This window comes from Gouania willdenowi, unplaced genomic scaffold, assembly GCF_900634775.1.
Source record: "Gouania willdenowi unplaced genomic scaffold, fGouWil2.1 scaffold_269_arrow_ctg1, whole genome shotgun sequence".
In the NCBI taxonomy this organism is placed as follows: domain Eukaryota; kingdom Metazoa; phylum Chordata; class Actinopteri; order Blenniiformes; family Gobiesocidae; genus Gouania; species Gouania willdenowi.
In genome coordinates, this window is record NW_021145026.1 from 594,461 (window position 1) to 618,513 (window position 24,053).

General features: G+C 39.6%; 1 protein-coding gene across 1 annotated transcript in view; it reads right to left on the reverse strand.

Moving 5' to 3' along the window:
* Positions 1 to 24,053, reverse strand: part of LOC114459132 (NLR family CARD domain-containing protein 3-like) — a 331,402-nt gene that overhangs the window by 289,993 nt on the left and 17,356 nt on the right. The gene's annotated exons all lie outside the window — the stretch shown is intronic.

Here is a 24,053-nt window from a genome sequence, read left to right on the forward strand (position 1 = left end):
CTGATGAGTGGCTGATTTGGTGAGATTTTAAATCTCCATATGTTGTAAAAACTTTGTCACACTGGTCACAGGGACACACTTCATGTCCAGTGTGAGATCTCAGGTGGATGATGAGGGTTTGCTTGTATTTATATATTTTCCCACAGTGGTCACAGTGATACAACTCTGCTCTGGAGTGAGTCTGCATGTGCCTCGTTAAATCTGATCTATGTGTAAAAGTCTTTCCACACTGTTCACATCTGTGAGCTTTGATTCCACAGTGAATGAGGAGATGTAGACTGTGTCCAAATTGACTAAAAGTCTTTCCACATTCATCACACATATGAGGTTTCTCTCCACTGTGAACAAGCTGATGGCGTTTCAGGTTCACTTTCTGAGAAAAAGCTTTTCCACACTCAACACAGATGAAGAGTTTTTCTCCAGAATGGATTCTTTGATGTCTAGTGAGGGCTGATTTAAATCTAAAGTCCTTCCCACACTGGTCACATGTATGTTTAGCTTTAACTCCAGCTTGGCTCTGCTGTTGAACTCTTTGCTCTGAAGTTTTTCTCTTTGATTTGTTTCTTTGTTGTGGCTGAGCTTCATGGTCCTGAGAACGTTGAGGTGTCACTTTGTTCTGGCTTCCAGAGTCCTGTAGAACAGTTAGAGATTAAACACAGAGAAGGAACCAAACAAACATTTGTTTCTAAATGTGTTCCTAGAAAGAACAGTGGCTGTTCATCCACATCCACATGGACGTCAGCAACCAAACTTCAATCCACTCATTTCTCACCATGTTTGCTGTCACGGCTGAGTGGTTCCACAATCCTCCATTCACCTGTAACATCAGCATAGAATCAGCTCCACCTGAAGAATAGAAGAGACAGAATGAACGTGAAGGATCTAGAAATATTCATCCATCCTTTGCAGTGTCATCACTTTGAAATTCCAATCCAATCCAATCCACTTTATTTATATAGCACATTTAAACAACAAAACGTTTCCAAAGTGCTGAACATGCGACCACAACAATAAAACCAAAACATTACAAAAGAGCTCTGCCACTAAATGAGTATAAAACAATAAATAAAAATAAAACAGTTTAAAAGAATAAATATAAATAAAAACACATTAAAAACTATAAATAAGAATAAAACTCAATAACATAAAATAAAAGACACAGAGGACCACACAACTTACGCGGTGCTAAAAGCCAGAGAATAAAAGTGAGTTTTGAGACGAGATTTAAAACACTCCACAGTGGGGGCCGTACGGATGTGGAGGGGCAGAGCGTTCCACAGCTTAGGGCTTGAAATAAAAGCGTGCACGACTTGTTCAAAAATATTAAATGATAAAAAAGGCTTAACTTTGGATAAAAGACGAAGATGATAAAAACCCGATTTTAAGACGCCATTGATCTGTTTATCAAATTTAAAATCACTGTCTATGGTGACGCCAAGGCTGGTGACTTTGGGATGCAAATACTTTTGGAGTGATCCCAAGTCTGTGAGGGTACATCCAAATGCCATTATTTCTGTTTTTCCCTCATTCAGTTTTAAAAAATTCTGGGCTAACCAAGCCTTGACGTCACCCAGACAGTGGAGCAGGGGTGTCAGGGGGCTGTGGTCATTCTTTGCAATGGGCAAGTAAATTTGACAGTCATCTGCGTAGAAGTGGTAAGACATGCCATGTTTCTTAAAAATCTCTCCAAGTGGGAGGAGATATATAGCAAAAAGTATGGGACCCAGGATAGATCCCTGGGGGACTCCACAGTGAAGTGGGGCAGAAGATGAAGTGGAGTCCCCCAGCCTGACGGAGAATGACCTCTCCGACAGGTAGGACCTAAACCACTCCAACGCGGTCCCCCTGACACCCACGCGATCTCTTAGGCGATCTAAAAGAATTGTGTGGTCGACTGTGTCAAAAGCAGCCGTCAAGTCTAAAAGCACTAAAATGGCAGAACCTCCAGAATCAGTCATTAAAAACAGGTCATTCAAAACCTTTAAAAGTGCAGATTCAGTACTGTGCAAAGCCTTGTAGCCTGACTGATATGGGTCTAAAGTGCCATTTTCATCTAAAAAAGGTTGCAACTGTGCAAAAACGCATTTCTCTAAAATTTTCGATACCAATGGTAGTTTGGAAATTGGGCGATAATTTGCCAAATTTGCAGGGTCAAGGCCAGGTTTTTTAATCAAAGGCTCAACTACAGCTTTCTTACAAAAAGCTGGCACTATGCCAGTAGCCAAGCTGCTGTTGATGATCTCCCTAACAGAAGAGCCAATGGTGTCCCAAACCTCTTTAAAAAAGCGAGGAGGGACCGGGTCTGTGGGACAGGAGGAGGGTTTAAGTTTTTTAACTATCCCTGTGAGCACAGACAATGACACAGACTCAAACTGACTGAAAACAGCTAGGCATTGAGTGGATACACAACTCCACACTGAAAAGGGAGATATGTTGGCCCTAATAGCAGCAACCTTCTCATTAAAAAAGGAGAGGAATTTTTCACAAGTTCCACTTGTCATCTCCAATGAAGTGGACGGACTCGGATTAAAAACAGAACCAATCGTTTTAAAAAGAACTCGAGGCTTACTGACATTATTCGAGATCAAGTTAGAGAAATATTGAGTTTTTTCAGTTTTGACAGCACTTTGATAGTTTCTCCAGCACTCTCTAAGAATCTGGTGCGAGACCTCCAAGTGGTCCTTCTTCCACCTCCGCTCTGCCCTCCGACACTCACGCCGAGCTGTGCGCGTAGTGTCATTGAGCCACGGTTCCTGCTTTGGCTTAGGACATATGGCTCTGAGGGGAGCAACACTGTCCAAGACTTCAGAGCAGGTGGAAGTAAAAGAGTTCATCAATTGCTCGGTGTCCATAGATGCAGCGGAGTTTAGATGATCCAGAAACGATGCTGTAAAAAGAGGAGAAAAAGCAGCGGCCGTGTCGGGTTTAATAACACGTCCATGACGCACGCAAGACAGCTTCACCTCCAAGTCCAAAATAAGATCAAACATGACAGGGCTGTGGTCAGAAAACACGGCATCTCCAACAACGACATTGTTCACAGGAAAACCACAAGACAACACAATGTCTAGCGTGTGCCCGTGCACTTGTGTAGGGCCAGTGACATGTTGCGTCAGATTAAAAGCTTCCACCAAGTCCAAAAACTCTCTGGCCATGGGTTTAGAAGGACAACATACATGCACATTAAAATCTCCGACAATTAAAACCCTGTCATAACGCGTGAGCACACAAGCAACAAATTCATAAAAGTCTCTAATAAAATCCTTGTTGTGCTTCGGTGGTCTGTAAATGACAGCGCACAGTACTGGGTCAGCCTGTCGCAGCTCAAAACAGCTCAGTTCAAAAGAAGAAAAAGACTTCTCAGATACCACTTTGTGATAAAAGCAGTTCTTTAAAACAGTAGCTATACCTCCGCCACGACCAGTGGTTCTCGGTACGTTGATAAAAGTACAGTCTGGAGGTAATAACTCTGAGAAAGCAGTAGACTCACCGCTGTTGATCCAAGTCTCTGTTAAAAACAGTACATCCAAATCGCACGATGTAAAGAAGTCCTGCAGGATGAAAGTTTTATTCGCCACAGACCTCGCGTTCACGAGTGCGCCCCTCGTAGAAGCTGTAGTAGCCGCCTGAGCTACCCAGCTCAGCGGCCTGAGGTTAGCCGGGGACACACCGTCAGAAACCCGGAAAGAAGAGCGGCGAGGGCGCAGCGTGCAGAGATCCTCCCGTTGTCCGATAATGGGCACCAACCAAGCGCCAACTGGAGCGAGGGTGCGTCGCGAGACATAGCGGAAAAAACAGTCTCTGTAATCCCGTGGAAGTTCCGAGGACCACACCGCGGTGGGAGAAAGAGCCAACCAGGCTTTCAGCTTCACGAGCCGACCGGATCGGACTCCTCGGCGTTTACGCTTCCTGGGCAGCGGCGCATTCACCCTGAGGAGGTACGCAGGCAGGTCGGCCAGGTAGAATGAACCTGACTTGTTGTTAGCATCACGAATGGTACACGATTGCACCGTTTCTTTTATTTTTAGCAATTCTTGACAATTATACACCAGCAGTGAGTCGATGGTCCTTGTAACAGATGTTAAAATCAGCATAAAACAAATAAAACTGAGCAGAGCCAAGCGGCACACCAGACACACCGGCGCCATCTTGCCTCTGTAGTGACTAAAATGATCATTTTGTTCAGAGATCACATGATGTGGAGGAAAATATTTACATTTTGTGGCTGAATAATTTAAATTCCCATTGATTTGTAAATGAAGGTCTTCAGTGGAAACAGTTTGACTTTGAGGTTTGACTTTGTTCTTACAGGATTAATGAACAACTTGTAATGAGCTCATGATTGGCTAATTATGGTCCTATAATATCTGTGTTAATAGAATCATAGACAGAATGACAGAATCTACCAATAAAAATAAAATCCACTGTTAAATGCAGAAAGTGACATAATGTGAATGAAACGCTGTCATCGTGAGGTAAAGGGAAATGTTAAAGGGGACCGTTCATTTGGTGCACCCCAGCACCCCTCCTGGTCCTGAGCTAAACAACATGTTGAAGCGTCCACCTGAAACACGTCTAAACTACCAAAATACTGAGCAGACCAGTTCCCACGTAACGTTTATGTGTCTGTGAAGCTACGGCCATTTCTGGTGAAGAGCTGCAGTTGTTCTGTTGTTGTGGACGAGACCAACGATGACAGGGATTGTAGAGTCTGAAACATCATAGGTTCATGATAACTTGATAGCTTCTAATACTGTACAATATTCTGCCCTCTAGTGGTGAAATAACTGATGTATTTGTTTTTGTTTAATCATTATAGTCTAGAATGTTGTCATCAGGATGATTTAAATTAGTTTAATTTAAATGAAGTTGATCAAAACTTAATCAATAAACCTGATCAGATTCAGTAAATCATTGATCCCTGTGGGGAAATATGTTGATATTAATGCTGCTCTCATACATCTTTATATTACATATATAATAAAACAATGTTTTTGTTTAAATGTATTTGTAATATATTTCTAGAATATTTCTAAATACATGAAATTTAAAAAAAATGAATCATTTGTGTGAATAAAACAGAAAACTAAATATCCCTGAACTTATTGATTAAAGTCAGGTCATGTTCTCCACCACAGATCCTGGATCAGTACCAGTAGTGGGCGGTTAAGGAAGAATTGTTGGTAGAATCGTGCACTTTGGGTTAAAAGCATGAAACTTGGCACATAGATGGCATGAACACTACCGATTATTTTAGGATGTGGATCCACCTCAGCAACCTCCCCTAGTGGTCGTTATGGCCATTTTTATCAAAATGGCCTTTAATTTATTGAAATACATATTGAAATCCGTAGCCGAGCTCATACTGCTTTATAAACACGTGTCTGTTTACATGTCAATCATGGCAGAGAGCTTCCTGGAGGCGTGGCTTCTCCAGCTCAGTGCCGAGTCAAATTCGTCATCAAAGTGAGAACGTGTCATCAAAATGTAGCAAGGTGTTTGGGCTCACCCTGTAGTAAGAAAGGAGCAAATCACCCTCTAACTAACGATTGAGGGAATTCATTAAAAACTATATTTAGGACATGTGTATGAAGCCCTAATAACACTTTATCATGTTTAAAGCACAGAAGAGTTAATTTAGCGTAACATGTGCCCTTTAAATAAACATTGTTATTGTCACACTGGCTCAGCATCTGATTTTGGGACACACACACACACACACACACACACACACACACACACACACACACACACACACACACACACACACACACACACACACACACACACACTCACACACACACACAGTATAAAATGATCCAATTCAGACTAAATGTTAAAATGAACAGATTTAAAATGAGCTTTTATGACAAAGTCGTACCAAAGATCTTTACATTATCATCTCATTCACACAAGATTATTAATAAATATGTAAATAAGTTTAAAATAAAACAAGCAGTATTTACTCAAAGGATTCTGGAAAATCACTAAATGAGTCATTAAAGTTGACATTATTATTATTAGAAACTCACTTTGGTCCCAAACGTTGCTCACTGATGACATCTGCTGGTCAACGTTAATCTATATTATTAAAGCTACTTTAGTCGTTAATGACGGTGCACGAGGAGATTCTGTAGAATGGTGGAGATTCTGCAGCTTTTATCTTAGCCTGAGTTACTATGACAACCTGTCAACATTGAGCTTCCATCTTAGCCTGAGTTGCCAGACAACCTGTCAACATTGAGCTTCCATTTTAGCCTGAGTTGCCATGACAACCTGTCAACATTGATCTGTTCTAAGCTGCCTTTTGTGATTAAATGTTTCACTAAGATCTATAATAAAGGGTGGTAAACCAGTTGCATCCCTAAATGGTGATGCAGTTTCACTAAGATTGCAGCAATGATTAGCAAACGTGCAGAAGTGGTGGAGACCGCCCTATTTAAATGAGCGTTTTGCTTTTTCAATGTGGAGATGTGAGTGCACAGAAGCACACAATGACATTTGAAGAAGTTAAATTGGAAGCAGATCATCTTCTCTGTCTGCTGCACAAACATTTATTAATGTAGAAAACTAAATAAACATGCCCTGTGATGGACTGGCGCCCTGTCCAGGGTGTACCCCCGCCAAGCGCTCTATGAGAGCCGGAAATTGGCACCGGCAGACCCCCGCGACCCTGTTAAACGGGAATAAGCGGGTATGAAAATGGATGAATGGATGAACTAAATAAACAATTTTTTTTTTTTTTTTTTTTTTAAATAAACAACTTTAAAACTTAATACTTTTTCCCCCTTATTTAATGTGTCTGCTCTCTCCCTGAAACACACTTTACTCTGCATTTTCTCATTTAGTGGCTGTTAAATATTGACTATTGTTTTATTTAAATTATTTTCTTATACTAGAAAGGTTAACTTTTACATCTCCGCTGTGTTTTGTGTCAACATTCAGTGCAGCCATGATCTCTGTGTGTGAGTTTACACCATTGATGCGTCGTCCCAAACATATATGACGCCAGTCCAGAATTGATGGTAATGCATCAGAAATCTAGCCTTCAAACCACCAAATGCGTAGGACAAAGAAGATCTCATAACCAATAATGGAGTTTGCACCAGCAGAGGGAGCAACGCAAGTACCAAGGAGCAACACAGGTTTGTCCGTCATCTTTAAAGGTCCCATGTCATGTTATTTTTCACACATCTCCATTTGTTCTAAGAACCCCAAAAACATAGTATTTGAGGTTTATCTTCCCAAACTTCAGAGTCTTAGCCTCTGAAAAGTCACTTTCTGAGCAACTCTACACACACAGGTTGATTTGCGGCCTGCTTATGCATATTCATGAGTGGGCGTGTCTATAGACGGGACACTGACTTCCTCCTCCCCACACTTTAGGCATGTTTAAAGAACAGAAAAGTTAATTTAGCGTAACATGGGCCCTTTAAATAAACATTGTTATTGTCACACTGGCTCAGCATCTGATTTTGGGTTACACACACACACACACACACACATTAACACACACACAAACACACACATACACACACACACACACACTCATGAACACACACACACACACACACACACACAAATCCATGCACGCGAGCACGCAGGGCCGAAGTGGGTCTCACTTTCAGCCCTGGAGCTTCATACCTCAGACCCAGAGGCGTTGTAACGGGGTAGGCAACACAGGCAAATGCCTAGGGCCCCGAGCTGAAGGGGGCCCCCGAGGGACGGCAGATATAAGCAATACAACTTGAAACCCCCCGGACACATTACGGTTATACGTCAGGCACCTCCCTAATGGGGCACCAATACGACCGGTGTCACGTCTGAGTTCACATGGGTCTGAGTTTGATTATGAGCATGTGCACTACCAGAAAATGAATTCATGCTACTTCTGCTTAGCTTTTTTCTACTTCCACCGTACTGAGGTTAAAAATTCAATTTCAAAGCTAAGGTTCAAAGCTAGTGTTATTAGATGAGTGCTGAATGGCTTCTTTTCTTGTACAAAAATTTACAAATGCTCAATATACGAGGCAGGAGAAATATGTTTTATAATGTATTATATGCAGTTTTTATTATTACATGTATTGAGTTTGTATTAAAAATGTTTTATCATTTATTCTATGCAGTTTTTTTTATTACATTTATTAAGTTTATAATTAAATTCCATACAAAAAGAAATAATTTATTTTCCAAAGAAACATGATTATAATAAACATTGCAGTAAATAACAGTTAACCTAATGTATCTTTATTTTTTAAATCAGTATAATCCAGCACAGGTACATGTCAGTACGTAGCAGTCACGTACTGACATTTTAAGAGGATCTCAGTACGATGTGAACTCAGACCGTGACATCGGTCCCTGCATCAACGTGCTGATGTTATCAAACACACACTGATAAAGTGAGGCAGACTTACCCACAGGGCTCATGAAAAGAAGAACAAACAAGAACAAGATGAAAATAAAAAACATGATAGTGGTAAGTGAGAATGTGTAAACTATGTGTTACATTATATAAAAATAGTTTGTCCCAGTTAGTCCCACTCACTTTGTCCCAAACTCCCAGTCATCCACCAGCACCAGAAAAGTTCACTGTACATTTAAGTCTGTGTAAAGTGAATTCTGCCATTTTCTTCTAAACTCATTCACAAAGAGTGTTTATATGTATTTATTAATCATTCATATTCAACAGTGTGGTTCTGTGGTATGACAAACTTAGAGCACATTCTTACTTTACACCAATTTTAACAGTTTTATTTTAAGAAGTATTCCAGCTTTGCTTACATCATAAGTCTTGTTGCCAATGGCTGTGTACATACTGTACATTTATAACCACACAATAAGTTAGTACTTTGCTGACAATGATATTTTCTACTAGAATAAAGTATTTGTTGTCAAATGGTAAAACTGATACCAGCATCAATCCTACTCCTGCTGTCAGTTTAGTCTAGAATGTGTGACTAATTAGGGGGCCAAGCCCGCGGGGCCAGGGAACAGCGTATGTAAGCATCCGTGGTTCCTAGGACCAGCGGTGCTAGGAGCCCTATTGTAATCGTAAGGATTATTGTTACCTTTTATTTTTCCCCCGGTAAAAGTAGTGCTGCAGGCTAAACCGTGCAAGGTAGGGTGATGTCCCTTGGGGGTTGGGTCCAGAACACCCCGTGTACCTTGGACGCAAAAATTCACATATGTTCGCCAGCAGGTGGCGCTATAACAAAGGTCAACACGATTTGGACGATAACTCCCACACCGTTTGTTGCAAATTTAAAACCTTCATATCCACAGATTTCTTGAATAGCACTGAATCACCTGGGCTAGGCCCCGCCCATTTCCGCCTCAACGTTTCTGGAGCAAAATCGCAAAAACTGGAAAACCTACTTTTTCGAAATCCTCCTTGGGGTTTTGTCCAATCAGCGTGAAACTTGGCACGTAGAGTCTTCAGTTGCACGTGATATATAGTTAATAAAATTAGTTTGTTTGGGTAAATTATGCGCAAATTATTAGCGAGGAAAGTTTCCTAGCAAGCTATAAAAATGCAAACTGGCGCATATCTCGGTCAAAATGAATGCTAACAACACCAAATCTGAGATCCATAGTTGGCATGTGACTGTGAGGAAATCTGCCAAATTTGAATGATGTAGACCACTAGGGGGCGCTACAAATAATGAATATTTATATCTTTTAATTGGCACAACCAATTGTTACCAAATTTGGAGGGTATGATCTTGGGTCCCTCCTGAGGCGATATCTCAAAGTTATTCACGATTGGTCAAAGTGGGCGTGGCTAATGACATAATAACATAAATAAACAAACATTTATTTCTGCTGAATTATTATGTTGAGGGCAGTGAAATTTACAGGGTAGATATAGAAGACCACACAGACCACCCATACCAAAAACTGCCCCACTAGGTGGCGCTATAATTGCAAAAACATGTTGGCCTTTAACTTTCACAATTTAATTCACATCTTCATAAAATTCATATCCACATGTTCCTTACATAGAGTCGCATTTTCTGACATAGGCCACGCCCACTCCCACAGCACATTGCTCTTTGTAAGTCACTATATATCACAAACTTATTTTTTCAAATTACTCCTTGGGGTTTTGTCCAATCGGCATGAAACTTGGCACGTACAGTCTTCATTTGGACCTGATCTATAGTTTAGCAAAAAATTTTGTTCGGGCAAAATATGCGCAAAATATTAACGAGTAAAGTTTTCTAGCGAGCTATAAAAACACAAACTGTTGCATATCTTGATCAAAATAATTGCTAACACCACCAATTCTTAGATCCTTGGTTGCCATGAGACTGTGGGGGTATGAGCCAAATTTTAAAAAATTAGGCCTCTAGGGGGCACTGCAATTATGAGAAATTTATATCTCCTAAATGGCACAACCGATTTTTACCAAATTTGGTGGGTATGACCTTGGTTCGCTCCTGGGACCGGATCTCGAAGTTAATCACGATTGGTCAAAGTGGGCGTGGCTTATTACTACATAACATATAAATAAACAAACCTTTATTTCAGCTGAAGTATTATGTTGAGGGCTGTGAAATTTACAGGGTAACTATAGAAGAGCACACAGATCACCCATACCAAAAAGTGCACCACTAGGTGGCGCTATAATGGGTGCAAACACATTTTGGTCTGTAACTTTCACTCTTTAAATCACATCTTCCAAAACTTCATATCCACCTGTTCACAGCAAATGGCACGTTGGCCTGTGTCCTGACGCTCGCCACGAGCCCGTCATCCTTCATGACGTACTTTCAGGGGCTCCGCAAAACCTGGGGTCCGAGTCGCGCGGGAAGGCTTGGCCCCCTTTAATAACTGCTTGCAGTTCTAGTTTGTATTTAGAATTAGAAGATAATATAATATATCTATAAATGTTCTGCTATAGTCTAAATGATACATTAAATAAAATGTTTACATGAAGCATTAAAGTTATTACTGCAAATTAATGTTCATTAATTATTCCATACATATCTCAATGTTTAGTGTTTGTGTAGCATGTACATTACATTACTTTATGTAAACCAACCAAATACATTGTGTTTTTCTTTTTTCTAACAACAACAAACCTCTCTACATAAAAGTAGGAACTTATTTAGTTTAACTTTTCAAAATACATTTTAATGTTTAAAATATATCATATCAAAATATATCACATGTGGTCATATCTGATTTAATGTGACAACACAAACATTTGTCTTAAACATTTGCTTCAACGCATTCCATCACCACCTCTTCATCACACACACACACACACACACACACACACACACACACACACACACACACACACACACACACACACACACACACACACACACACACACACACACACACACACACACACACACACACACACACACACACACACACACACACACACACACACACCTTTGTCTGGAGGAGGAAAAGCAGCAACGTGAAGTAATAAAAGCAACAAATTCTCTCACATTCCAGGTTTTAATCTAAATTTGTTTAGGATGACGTCCTAAAGCCTTTGTTAGTGCTACACACAGATCTACATTAATGTGCTTAAGCAGCTGTAATTCTACGTTTCATCAGTGACACATTGAAATATCTCAAACATGGCGACTGATAGAAAATAACATTATTTTTATTTCCTGACTTTACTGAGTTGGAGCTCCGCCTTCAGGTGGCGTTCAAGGTCACTTTTTTAAGTAGGAAGTTGTAAAATCCTGAGTAGTTTTGAATGCAGAGACTGATATCTGTGATAACAGAAAACACGTAATTTTTTGTTGTTTGTTTTTTGTTTTTCTCTTCATTTAAAATCAGGATCCAGTTTTACACAGAAATGTCTCACATTAATGTTTTGGGAGAAAATGACACATTTACATGTTATTTTTCCCTGAAGGCGACTGAATATTCAGTAAATTTAGCAAATGGACAAATAGGCCAAATTTCACCATAATCTTGTTTAAAATCTAATAATCATGAAATATCTGCATGACACGGACTACACCATGTTTGGGATCATATCACATTTCTGTGTATGTTTTCCTGTAAAACAAATATCTGAGTGTTTAGTGAGTTTAGCTAACAGACGTTAGTAAACGTAAAGTTACAGAAACAGAGGAACACTTGGTACGACCCAAAGAAAACAGAACAAATGAAAATAAATAGAAGGAATGGAACGTTCCGTTCTTCCACTGAAATTGTGACATTACAGTTTTTTTTATTGCTAACAAGCATTGGTTGAAACTGAAGTCACATGTTCCAAACTCTAAACACAGCCTGTATATCCATCAGTCATCTCAGCTCAACAGTTAATGTCATCCACTAAAGTGTTTCTCACCAACAAAACACTTGATACACGTCTCAAAAGAAGCTCATTCAACCACAACACTAACAAATAAACACACTTTAGAAACACACATTGTCATTGTGAGCACACTGAACTACTAAATACTAACAACAAAGAGCTTTACATCAAATACATCTGATCTTTCAACTTTACATGATTTTTGTATTATTTTGGGCTGAATTTGAGAAAATCTGAGTCTTTAACACTAGCATGCCCAAGGTTTTCTTACTCCTGTTGCCCTGCCCAGAGGCCGCCAAATGACACTGATTTGCCACTCAGTGGGCCACCTCTCTTATGTAAATGCACCCATTCGATCGGAATGTGCAGCTGGGCAGTGACAAACTTTGGGGGTTGGTGTAAATGATGGCCAGTGTTGAGAAACCAGTTTCTCCCAGGTCAGGGGTCTGCAACCTTTACTCTCAAAGGAGCCATTTTGTCAAATCTCACTTGGATTAAAGTCCTTCTGGAGCCGAATAAAATACCTTCTCAATGAAGACAATTCGGTGTATACATTTTTATACAGTTAAAATAATATTGAATAATTTCATGAATTATTGGATTTGAAGGGCTAGGAAATATACCTTGATTTGCTAATTTCTTGCAATTTATCAAGTGTGTACCTTAAGCCGGCATGTTCACAGTTAAATAAATCTGTCCCCACACAATGAAAATCTCTAATTTCTTCCAGAATAGTGTTTTTGTTGGTTTAGTTGTCTTACTAGGGAAGCTGTAGAAGTTACAGGAGGTGAAGTAAGAAGGTGGCAGAGTTATTGCACAATGTGATTTATTTTCAGGTTAACTTTGTTTTTCCATAATTTCATTTGAAGTTAATGTCATTAATCATCAATACCATCTGTAAGAAATATTTCCTTATTTTAATATTTTTTCAAAGCTATAGGGAGCCATTGCAAAAGAGTGAAAGAGCCACATGAGGCTCCAGAGCCGCAGGTTGCAGACCCCTGTCCCAGGTAGATGTTTGTTAATCCAAATAACATTATATGGAATTATTGGATAAGAATGGCCAAATTAATATGAGCCATGTGTGTTGTGATCAATTAATAAACCACAATAAATAAAATTAGAAAAAGAAAAACAGTATTAACAGTATTCACTATTTACCTTTATTGTTTTTGAAAAGTGCTTATAAATAAAATGTATTGTTGCTATTTATGGTAAAGCGAGATTTCCGAGTGTGAAAAGGACTGTTTGCTGCAATCTCTGACGTTTGGGGGTTTTTTGTTGCCAACTGCATCACTTCGTACAACCCAGGCAGGCACATCACCATAGATGAGCAACTTTTTCCAACTAAGACTCGCTGCTGTTTCTTGCAATACATTGCAACGAAGCCGGACAAGTTTGGTATCAAGTTCTGGGTGGCATGTGACCTTAAATCCAAGTATGTGTGCAAAATCATCCCATATCTTGGCAAAGACCCCAGTTGTCCACCTGGGGAGAGACTGTCTGAAAATGTGGTGATGAAGCTTATGGAACCGTTTATGGACAAAGGAAGAACTGTTACAACCGACAATTTTTTCACTTCATTGTCACTAGCACGTCGACTGCACAGCCGGAAGACCACCCTCCTTGGCACAGTCAATAAGATTCGCCGGGAGCTTCCAGATTCAGCTAAAAAGAATTTGGCCCGTGAGGAATTCAGCACACAAGTGTTTTCAACCTCTGGTGCCACACTGACTGTTTATGTGCCCAAACGAAAGAAGACTGTCTGCCTCCTCAGTAGCGTGCACAGCGTGGTGGACACTGAGGTTACTCGAAAAAAAAAGCCGAACATAGTCACCGACTACAACAGCATGAAATGCGGTGTGGACGTCATGGACCACATGGTTTGATAGTACACTGTGCATTCAGGAACACGGCTTTGGCCAGTCGCTGTGTTTTACAACATGATTGACATTGCAGCGCTGAACGCACATGTGCTTTATCAGGCATGCACTGGGGTCATGGAGAGGAGGGTGGACTTCTTGCTGGAGCTTGCAAATGAGCTTGCCCGGTCTCATATGGCAGCCAAGGAGGTGAATGAGCAAAACCTTCAGCAATAACCAACCACACCTGATGTGGGGAAAAGGGCATTGTGCCAGGTGAAGTGTTGCTGCAGGAAAAACCGTGCCACCAAGCGTTGTATGTATTGTGACAAGTTTGCATGTGGCAAATGCATAAAGGAGGTGTGGCAGTGCCATAAATGTTCTCAAAATCTCTATTAAATAAATTTTGCAAAGAATGCAAACAAACTGTGTTGACGTCTCACTATTACTACTTACTACTTTCTGTCGCAAAAGTTGAAATATAAGTTGCAACTTCTATGTAGCTGCTGTATGGGAAACACAAAGGAGAATACAAAAGGTCTTTGTGTCCTGAAACCTACCCAGCCACCCCCCCAACCTAGCTGAGGTGGGAGTAGTGGCCTCAGTAACATAACAATGGTCACAAGCTGAGTTGTTCACACCCGCCATCTGACACCAGCTTGGACTTTAAAGGTATAGGTGTCAAATGACACCACTCTGGTCATGCTAGTGTTAATGGTGGTTTATGGTGATTAATGGTGGTTTATGGTGATTAATGCTGATTAATGGTGGTTTATGGTGATTAATGCTGATTAATGGTGGTTAATGGTGATTAATGCTGATTAATGGTGGTTTATAGTGATTAATGCTGATTAATGGTGGTTTATAGTGATTAATGCTGATTAATGGTGGTTAATGGTGATTAATGCTGATTAATGGTGATTAATGGTGGTTTATGGTGATTAATGCTGATTAATGGTGGTTTATAGTGATTAATGCTGATTAATGGTGGTTAATGGTGATTAATGGTGATTAATGGTGGTTAATGGTGATTAATGCTGATTAATGGTGATTAATGGTGGTTTATGGTGATTAATGCTGATTAATGGTGGTTTATAGTGATTAATGCTGATTAATGGTGGTTAATGGTGATTAATGGTGATTAATGGTGGTTAATGGTGATTAATGCTGATTAATGGTGGTTTATGGTGACTAATGGTGATGACCAGAGTGGTGTCATTTGACACCTATACCTTTAAAGTCCAAGCTGGTGTCAGATGGCGGGTGTGAACAACTCAGCTTGTGACCATTGTTATGTTACTGAGGCCACTACTCCCGCCTCAGCTAGGGTGGGGGGGTGGCTGGGTAGGTTTCAGGACACAAAGACCTTTTGTATTCTCCTTTGTGTTTCCCACACAGCAGCTACATAGAGGTTGCAACTTATATTTCAACTTTTGCGACAGAAAGTAGTAATAGTGAGACGTCAACACAGTTTGTTTGCATTCTTGGCGAAATTTATTTAATACAGATTTTGTGAACATTTATGGCACTGCCACACCTCCTTTATGCATTTGCCACATGCAAACTTGTCACAATACATACAACGCTTGGTGGCACGGTTTTTCCTGCAGCAACACTTCACCTGGCACAATGCCCTTTTCCCCACATCAGGTGTGGGTGGTTATTGCTGAAGGTTTTGCTCATTCACCTCCTTGGCTGCCATTAGAGACTGGGCAAGCTCATTTGCAAGTTCCAGCAAGAAGTCCACCCTTCTCTCCTTGACCCCAGTGCATGCCTGATAAAGCACATGTGCGTTCAGCGCTGCAATGTCAATCATGTTGTAAAACACAGCGACTGGCCAACGCCGTGTTCCTGAACGCACAGTGTACTTTCGAACCATCTGGTCCATGACGTCCACACTGCATTTCATGCTGTTGTAGTCTGTGACTGTGTTCGGCTTTTTTTTTCGAGTAACCTCAGTCTCCACCACGCTGTGCACGCTACTGAGGAGGCAGACAGTCTTCTTTCGTTTGGGCACATAAACAGTCAGTGTGGCACCAGAGGTTGAAAACACTTGTGTGCTGAATTCCTCACGGGCCAAATTCTTTTTAGCTGAATCTGGAAGCTCCCGGCGAATCTTATTGACTGAGCCAAGGAGGGTGGTCTTCCGGCTGTGCAGTCGACGTGCTAGTGACAATGAAGTGAAAAAATTGTCGGTTGTAACAGTTCTTCCTTTGTCCATAAACGGTTCCATAAGCTTCATCACCACATTTTCAGACAGTCTCTCCCCAGGTGGACGACTGGGGTCTTTGCCAAGATATGGGATGATTTTGCACACATACTTGGATTAAAGGTCACATGCCACCCAGAACTTGATACCAAACTTGTCCGGCTTCGTTGCAATGTATTGCAAGAAACAGCAGCGAGTCTTAGTTGGAAAAAGTTGCTCATCTATGGTGATGTGCCTGCCTGGGTTGTACGAAGTGATGCAGTTGGCAACAAAAGACCCCCAAACGTCAGAGATTGCAGCAAACAGTCCTTTTCACACTCGGAAATTTCGCTTTACCATAAATAGCAACAATACATTTTATTTATAAGCACTTTTCAAAAACAATAAAGGTAAATAGTGAATACTGTTAATACTGTTTTTCTTTTTCTAATTTTATTTCTTGTGGTTTATTAATTGATCACAACACACATGGCTCATATTAATTTGGCCATTCTTATCCAATAATTCCATATGATGTTATTTGGATTAACAAACATCTACCTTGGAGAAACTGGTTTCTCAACACTGGCCATCATTTACACCAACCCCCAAAGTTTGTCACTGCCCAGCTGCACATTCCGATCGAATGGCTGTATTTACATAAGAGAGGTGGCCCACTGAGTTGCAAATGAGTGTCATTTGGCGGCCTCTGGGCAGGGCAACAGGAGTAAGAAAACCTTGGGCATGCTAGTGTTAACCACCATTAATCACCATTAATCAGCATTAATCACCATTAACCATCATTAATCACCATAAACCACCATTAATCAGCATTAATCACCATAAACCACCATTAATCAGCATTAATCACCATAAACCACCATTAATCACCATTAACCACCATTAATCACCATTAATCAGCATTAATCACCATAAACCACCATTAATCAGCATTAATCACCATTAATCAGCATTAATCACCATAAACCACCATTAATCAGCATTAATCACCATAAACCACCATTAATCAGCATTAATCACCATAAACCACCATTAATCAGCATTAATCACCATAAACCACCATTAATCAGCATTAATCACCATCAACCACCATTAATCAGCATTAATCACCATTAACCACCATTATTCAGCATTAATCACCATAAACCACCATTAATCATCATTAATCACCATTAATCAGCATTAATAACCATTAATCACCATTAATCAGCATTAATCACCATAAACCACCATTAATAACCATAAACCACCATTAATCAGCATTAATCACCATAAACCACCATTAATCAGCATTAATCACCATAAACCACCATTAATCAGCATTAATCACCATAAACCACCATTAATCAGCATTAACCACCATTAATCAGCATTAATCACCATAAACCACCATTAATCAGCATTAATCACTAATAACAAATGATCCCCTGATAGGACGCGGTAGTGGACTCAACCACAGATATACATTAAATTAAATTAAATTTAATTAGCTCCTACCTATGGCCACTTGGGGTTGATGAGTTGAGCTTTGATGGCGTCGTTGAGGGCGGGGCTATAGCGGCCCACTCTGATGTAGGCTGCTGAGCGGTGGCTGTACAGGATGTAGTTGTGGGGGTGAAAGGTCAGCGCCTCACTGTAGAGCTGGATAGCCAATGAAAAGTCTCCCTGCTGGTACGCCTGGTTACTGTGACGCACACGCTCCACAAACTGTGATCTACTCAGAGAGGAAGAACTCTGAGGTGGGGGCGGGTCCAACACCTTCACCTCAGAGGATGGAGACATGATGGAGGAGGAGGAAGGAGGGATGATGGAGGAGGAGGAGGAGGAGGAAGAAGATGGGGGATCATTTGTGCTGGTGGAGTGAGAACCAATCATGGAGAACTGTCAGAAAACAAGAAGAAAAACACAGATTAAAGTCAAACATTGATCCTGTTCTGGTGTCATGTGACCATTAGGGCTCAGTGTGTTACATTGTTACACAATGTGTATGTGCTACACTCCTCCAAATCAGCCCTAGAGAGCCTCTGTCCTGCATGTTTTAGATCAAGAGGCCCAGGGGTCACTGCAGCCATCCAATAAGTACACAAAACCACAGAAAAATACACAAAAAACAGTAAAAGGACATCAAAAATACACAAAACTACTCACAGTTACACGTATACACAGGAATATAAGAAAAAAAATAGAAAACTACTACAAAAGATGAGAGAAAAATACACAAAATGACATTAAACTACAACAAAAACACAAAATGTAAAAGGAGATAGACAAAAAGCCACCAAAAACACACAAAATGACAGAAAAGTACACAAAACAGTAAAAATACACAAAGGGAGAAGAAAAATATTCACATAAACAAATGAAAAACAAAAACAAAATGCCTTTCAAAAAAACAGAAAAAGACAGAAAAGTACACATAACAGTAAAAATACACAAAAAGATGAAATAATAACTAATGTATACTTTATTGATCACAGAGGGCTGCCAACTGCAAGTTCCTATGAACCATGATCAACATTCCACAGTGATGACACATCACAATACATCAAAATGTGCCAAAAACACATAAAATGACAAAAAATACACAAAACAAACTGGTAAAAATACACAACAGGATGACAAAAATACAAAAAATTACTCCTAAAACTCACAAGGCAGCTACAAATATACACAGAAATATTTAAAAAAGCAACAAAATGACTTTAAATACACAAAACACCACAAAATACACAAAAGGAAAACATTAGGAAACAAATATTTTGTTGTTTCCTGTCAATGCTCTGATTGGTCATTATTCTAAATGTTGATCATGTGACCCTCAGGTCAGATACAATCACATGTTTGTTCACTGGAAAACACAGCTCGTTATCACACTTGGTTAGATTCAGTGAAACACCTGAGACATGCAGGACAGGAGCTCCCCAGGACCATGTGTGACAGGACAGAGAACAATACACACACACACAGAGTTTAGGTCGTAAGTATTGAAGTTATGAGTTTCATATTTACGGTTGTTTCAGAGCACCTCTCCCACTTTGCTCGCTCACTGCACAAACTCACACACACAAACTCACACACACACACACACATACACACACTTGTCAGGTATTCCTATGATATTATGACACATTTAATCACAAAAAGCAGCTTCAAACAGATCAATGTTGACAGGTTGTCTGGCAACTCAGGATAAAATAGAAGCTCAATGTTGATAAGTTGTCATGGCAACTCAGGCTAAAATGGAAGCTTAATGTTGACAGGTTGTCATAGCAACTCACGCTAAGATGAAAGCTCAATGATGACAGGTTGTCATAGCAACTCAGGCTAAGATGAAAGCTGCAGAATCTCCACCATTCTACAGAATCTCCTCGTGCACCGTCAGAAACGACTAAAGTAGCTTTAATAATATAGATTAACGTTGACCAACAGACGTCATCAGTGAGCAACGTTTGAGAACAAAGTATCTAATAATAATGTCAACTTTAATGACTAATTTTGTGATTTTTCTCAAAACCTGTGAGTAAATACTGCTTGTTTGATTCTAAACTTATTTACATATTTAGTACTAATATTGTGTAAATGAGATGATAATGTAAAGATCTTTGGAACAACTTTGTCATAAAAGCTCTATTTAAATCTGTTCATTTTAACATTTAACATTTAGTCTGAATTGGATCATTTTATACAGAGTGTGTGTGTGTGTGTGTGTGTGTGTGTGTGTGTGTGTGTGTGTGTGTGTGTGTGTGTGTGTGTGTGTGTGACACAAAATCAGATGCTGAGTCAGTGTGACAATAACAATGTTTATTTAAAGGGCACATGTTACGCTAAATGGACTTTTCTGTTCTTTAAACATGATAAAGTGTTATTAGGGCTTCATACACATGTCCTAAATATAGTTTTTAATTAATTCCCTCAATCGTTAGTTAGAGGGTGATTTACTCCTTTCTTACTACAGGGTGAGCCCAAACACCTCGCTACATTTTGATGACGCGTTCCCACTTTGATGACGAATTTGACTCGGCACTGAGCTGGAGATGCCACGCCTCCAGGAAGCTCTCTGCCATGATTGACATGTAAACAGACACGTGTTTATAAAGCAGCATGAGCTCGGCTACGGATTTCAATATGTATTTCAATAAATTAACGGCCATTTTGAGAAAAATGGCCATAACGACCACTAGGGGAGGTTGCTGAGGTGGATCCACATCCTAAAATAATCAGTAGTGTTCATGTCATCTATGTGCCAAGTTTCATGCTTTTAACCCAAAGTGCACGATTCTACCAACAATTCTTCCTTAACCGCCCACTACTGGTACTGATCCAGGATCTGTGGTGGAGAACATGACCTGACTTTAATCAATAAGTTCAGGGACTTTTTGTTTTCTGTTTTATTCACACAAATGATTTTTTTTTTTTTTAAATTTCATTTATTTAGAAATATTCTAGAAATATATTACAATTATATTTAAACAAAAAACGTTTTTTTTTTATTATTATTATTCATGTCATATAAAGATGTATGAGAACAGCATTAATATCAACATATTTCTCCTCAGGGATCAATAGTTTACTGAATCTGATCAGGTTTATTGATTAAGTTTGATCAACTTCATTTAAATTAAACTAATTTAAATCATCCTGATGACATCATTCCAGACTATAATGATTAAACAAAAACAAATGCATCAGTTATTTCACCACTAGAGGGCAGAATATTGTACAGTATTAGAAGCTATCAAGTTATCATGAACCTATGATGTTTCAGACTCTACAATCCCTGTCATCGTTGGTCTCGTCCACAACAACAGAACAACTGCAGCTCTTCACCAGAAATGGCCGTAGCTTCACAGACACATAAACGTTACGTGGGAACTGGTCTGCTCAGTATTTTGGTAGTTTAGACGTGTTTCAGGTGGACGCTTCAACATGTTGTTTAGCTCAGGACCAGGAGGGGTGCTGGGGTGCACCAAATGAACGGTCCCCTTTAACATTTCCCTTTACCTCACGATGACAGCGTTTCATTCACATTGTGTCACTTTCTGCATTTAACAGTGGATTTTATTTTTATTGGTAGATTCTGTCATTCTGTCTATGATTCTATTAACACAGATATTATAGGACCATAATTAGCCAATCATGAGCTCATTACAAGTTGTTCATTAATCCTGTAAGAACAAAGTCAAACCTCAAAGTCAAACTGTTTCCTCTGAAGACCTTCATTTACAAATCAATGGGAATTTAAATTATTCAGCCACAAAATCTAAATATTTTCCTCCACATCATGTGATATCTGAACAAACTGATCCTTTTAGTCAATTTCAAAGTGATGACACTGCAAAGGATGGATGAATATTTCTAGATCCTTCATGTTCATTCTGTCTCTTCTATCCTTCAGGTGGAGCTGATTCTATGCTGATGTTACAGGTGAATGGAGGATTGTGGAACCACTCAGCCGTGACAGCAAATATGGTGAGAAATGAGTGGATTGAAGTTTGGTTCCTGACGTCCATGTGGATGTGGATGAACAGCCACTGTTCTTTCTAGGAACACATTTAGAAACAAATGTTTGTTTGGTTCCTTCTCTGTGTTTAATCTCTAACTGTTCTACAGGACTCTGGAAGCAAGAACAAAGTGACACCTCAACGCTCTCAGGACCATGAAGCTCAGCCACAACAAAGAAACAAATCTAAGAGAAAAACTTCAGAGCAAAGAGTTCAACAGCAGAGCCAAGCTGGTGTTAAAGCTAAACATACATGTGACCAGTGTGGGAAGGCCTTTAGCTTTAAATCAAACCTCACTGTACATCAAAGAATCCATTCTGGAGAAAAACTCTTCATCTGTGACGAGTGTGGAAAAGCTTTTGCTCAGAAAGTGAACCTGAAGAACCATCAGCTTGTTCACAGTGGAGAGAAACCACACATGTGTGATGAATGTGGAAAGACTTTTAGTCAATTTGGAACCCTCAGTCTACATGTTCTCATTCACCGTGGAATCAAAGCTCACAGATGTGAACAGTGTGGAAAGACTTTTAGACATATATCATCTTTAACGAGGCACATGCAGACTCACTCCAGAACAGAGTTGTATCTCTGTGACCACTGTGGGAAAATATATAAACAGAAACATAATCTCATCATCCACCTGAGATCTCACACTGGACATGAAGTGTGTCCCTGTGACCAGTGTGACAAAGTTTTTACAACATATAGAGATTTAAAATGTCACCAACTCAGCCACTCATCAGAAAGACCTCATTAATGTGACATGTGTGGAAAATCTTACAAGAGGAAATCTGACCTTAATCTCCACCAACGAGTTCATGAGAAGAATGTTTTCAGATGTGATGAGTGTGGGAAGACCTTCAACACTTCATCTGTTCTCCACTCACATCTCTGTGTGGATGGAGACATGGAGCAGGACTTATCTTCAGATCCCAGCGACACACGGATGGTGACGACACCTTCTGGTTCCAGTGTTGGACTGAAGAACCCAGAGATCAGGCTGCACAGGATTCCAACATAAACCAACATCACGTTGTTAAAAGCGTTATTGTTGAATAGTGTTTAGTTGTCTTTTGTATTGTGTCCATAATTTAATGTTTGATTTATGTTGCTGCTGCCTGTTGGCATGTTAGACTGTTTATTGTCCCAAAGTTTGTTGTTCAGTGATTTAAATTAAATAAATGTGACTCATTGATTCCAGTGCTCACTGTTTTTTTACACTGTGATTTTCTTCCCTTGAATCATTACTGAAAGAGTACATATATCGGGTAATTTAAGAGAAAATATCAAGAAAATCTCTTTACGTTGTGTGACAATGTTGAAAGTGTGTATGTTTTTTTGTGTGTATTTAATCAAAATCATAGATGAAACAATGAATTTATTAACAGTAGCAATGATCTGATAACAGGATGCTGAAAATTGATTATTTGTTACCGTGATGTAGGAAAAGGGGTGGGACTAATAAGTTTATACTTACACCTACTCCCTTTAGAACACAAAAAGTATGTGTATGCAATAATATATGTAATGGTTTTTTTCTGAAGGGAAGCTATCTGCATCAAATCTTTAGTTTATTGTAATATTGTTTCTTGTATTAATGATTATTTTTTGTGTTTACTTTGTACAGGAGGAATAGTTCATTCAACTGTAAGTTTTAAGAATTAAAATGCATTTACAGGAAGAGAGAGAGTGATTTTAGTCTTAGATTATCACAAAGGTCAGAGGTCATGAAAACCACAAAGAACACATACATCTTTTAGAAAGAAAAACACAGTAAAAAGGTTTTTCTAATAGATTATAAACAGTTCTTAGAATGTTCTGTAAGAAGATGATTTGACGATTAGAAGAAGAAGAATTCTCTTCAGAATCCACCAACATGTAGGAAAAGCTTGTCCATCAGGAAGAACAGTTTCACTGTGTTGACCAGCGTTCCTGGTTTACTCCTTCAAAGTAACTAAATACTCTTGTTCTGTTGAGCAGCTACACTCACCTACTTCATCAACTCCCAATCCTCTCAGTGAGAGGGGAATTAGCTCAAATGGTAGAGCGCTAGCTGCACAAAGGCAGGGGGACAATTTTTACACTCCCTCACACAAAGGAAAAGATGCAAAAAGCAATAGTGAAATATCATAGACAGTGTCACCTGTACCTCTATATAGATATTTATGGTGTATTTTAACTGA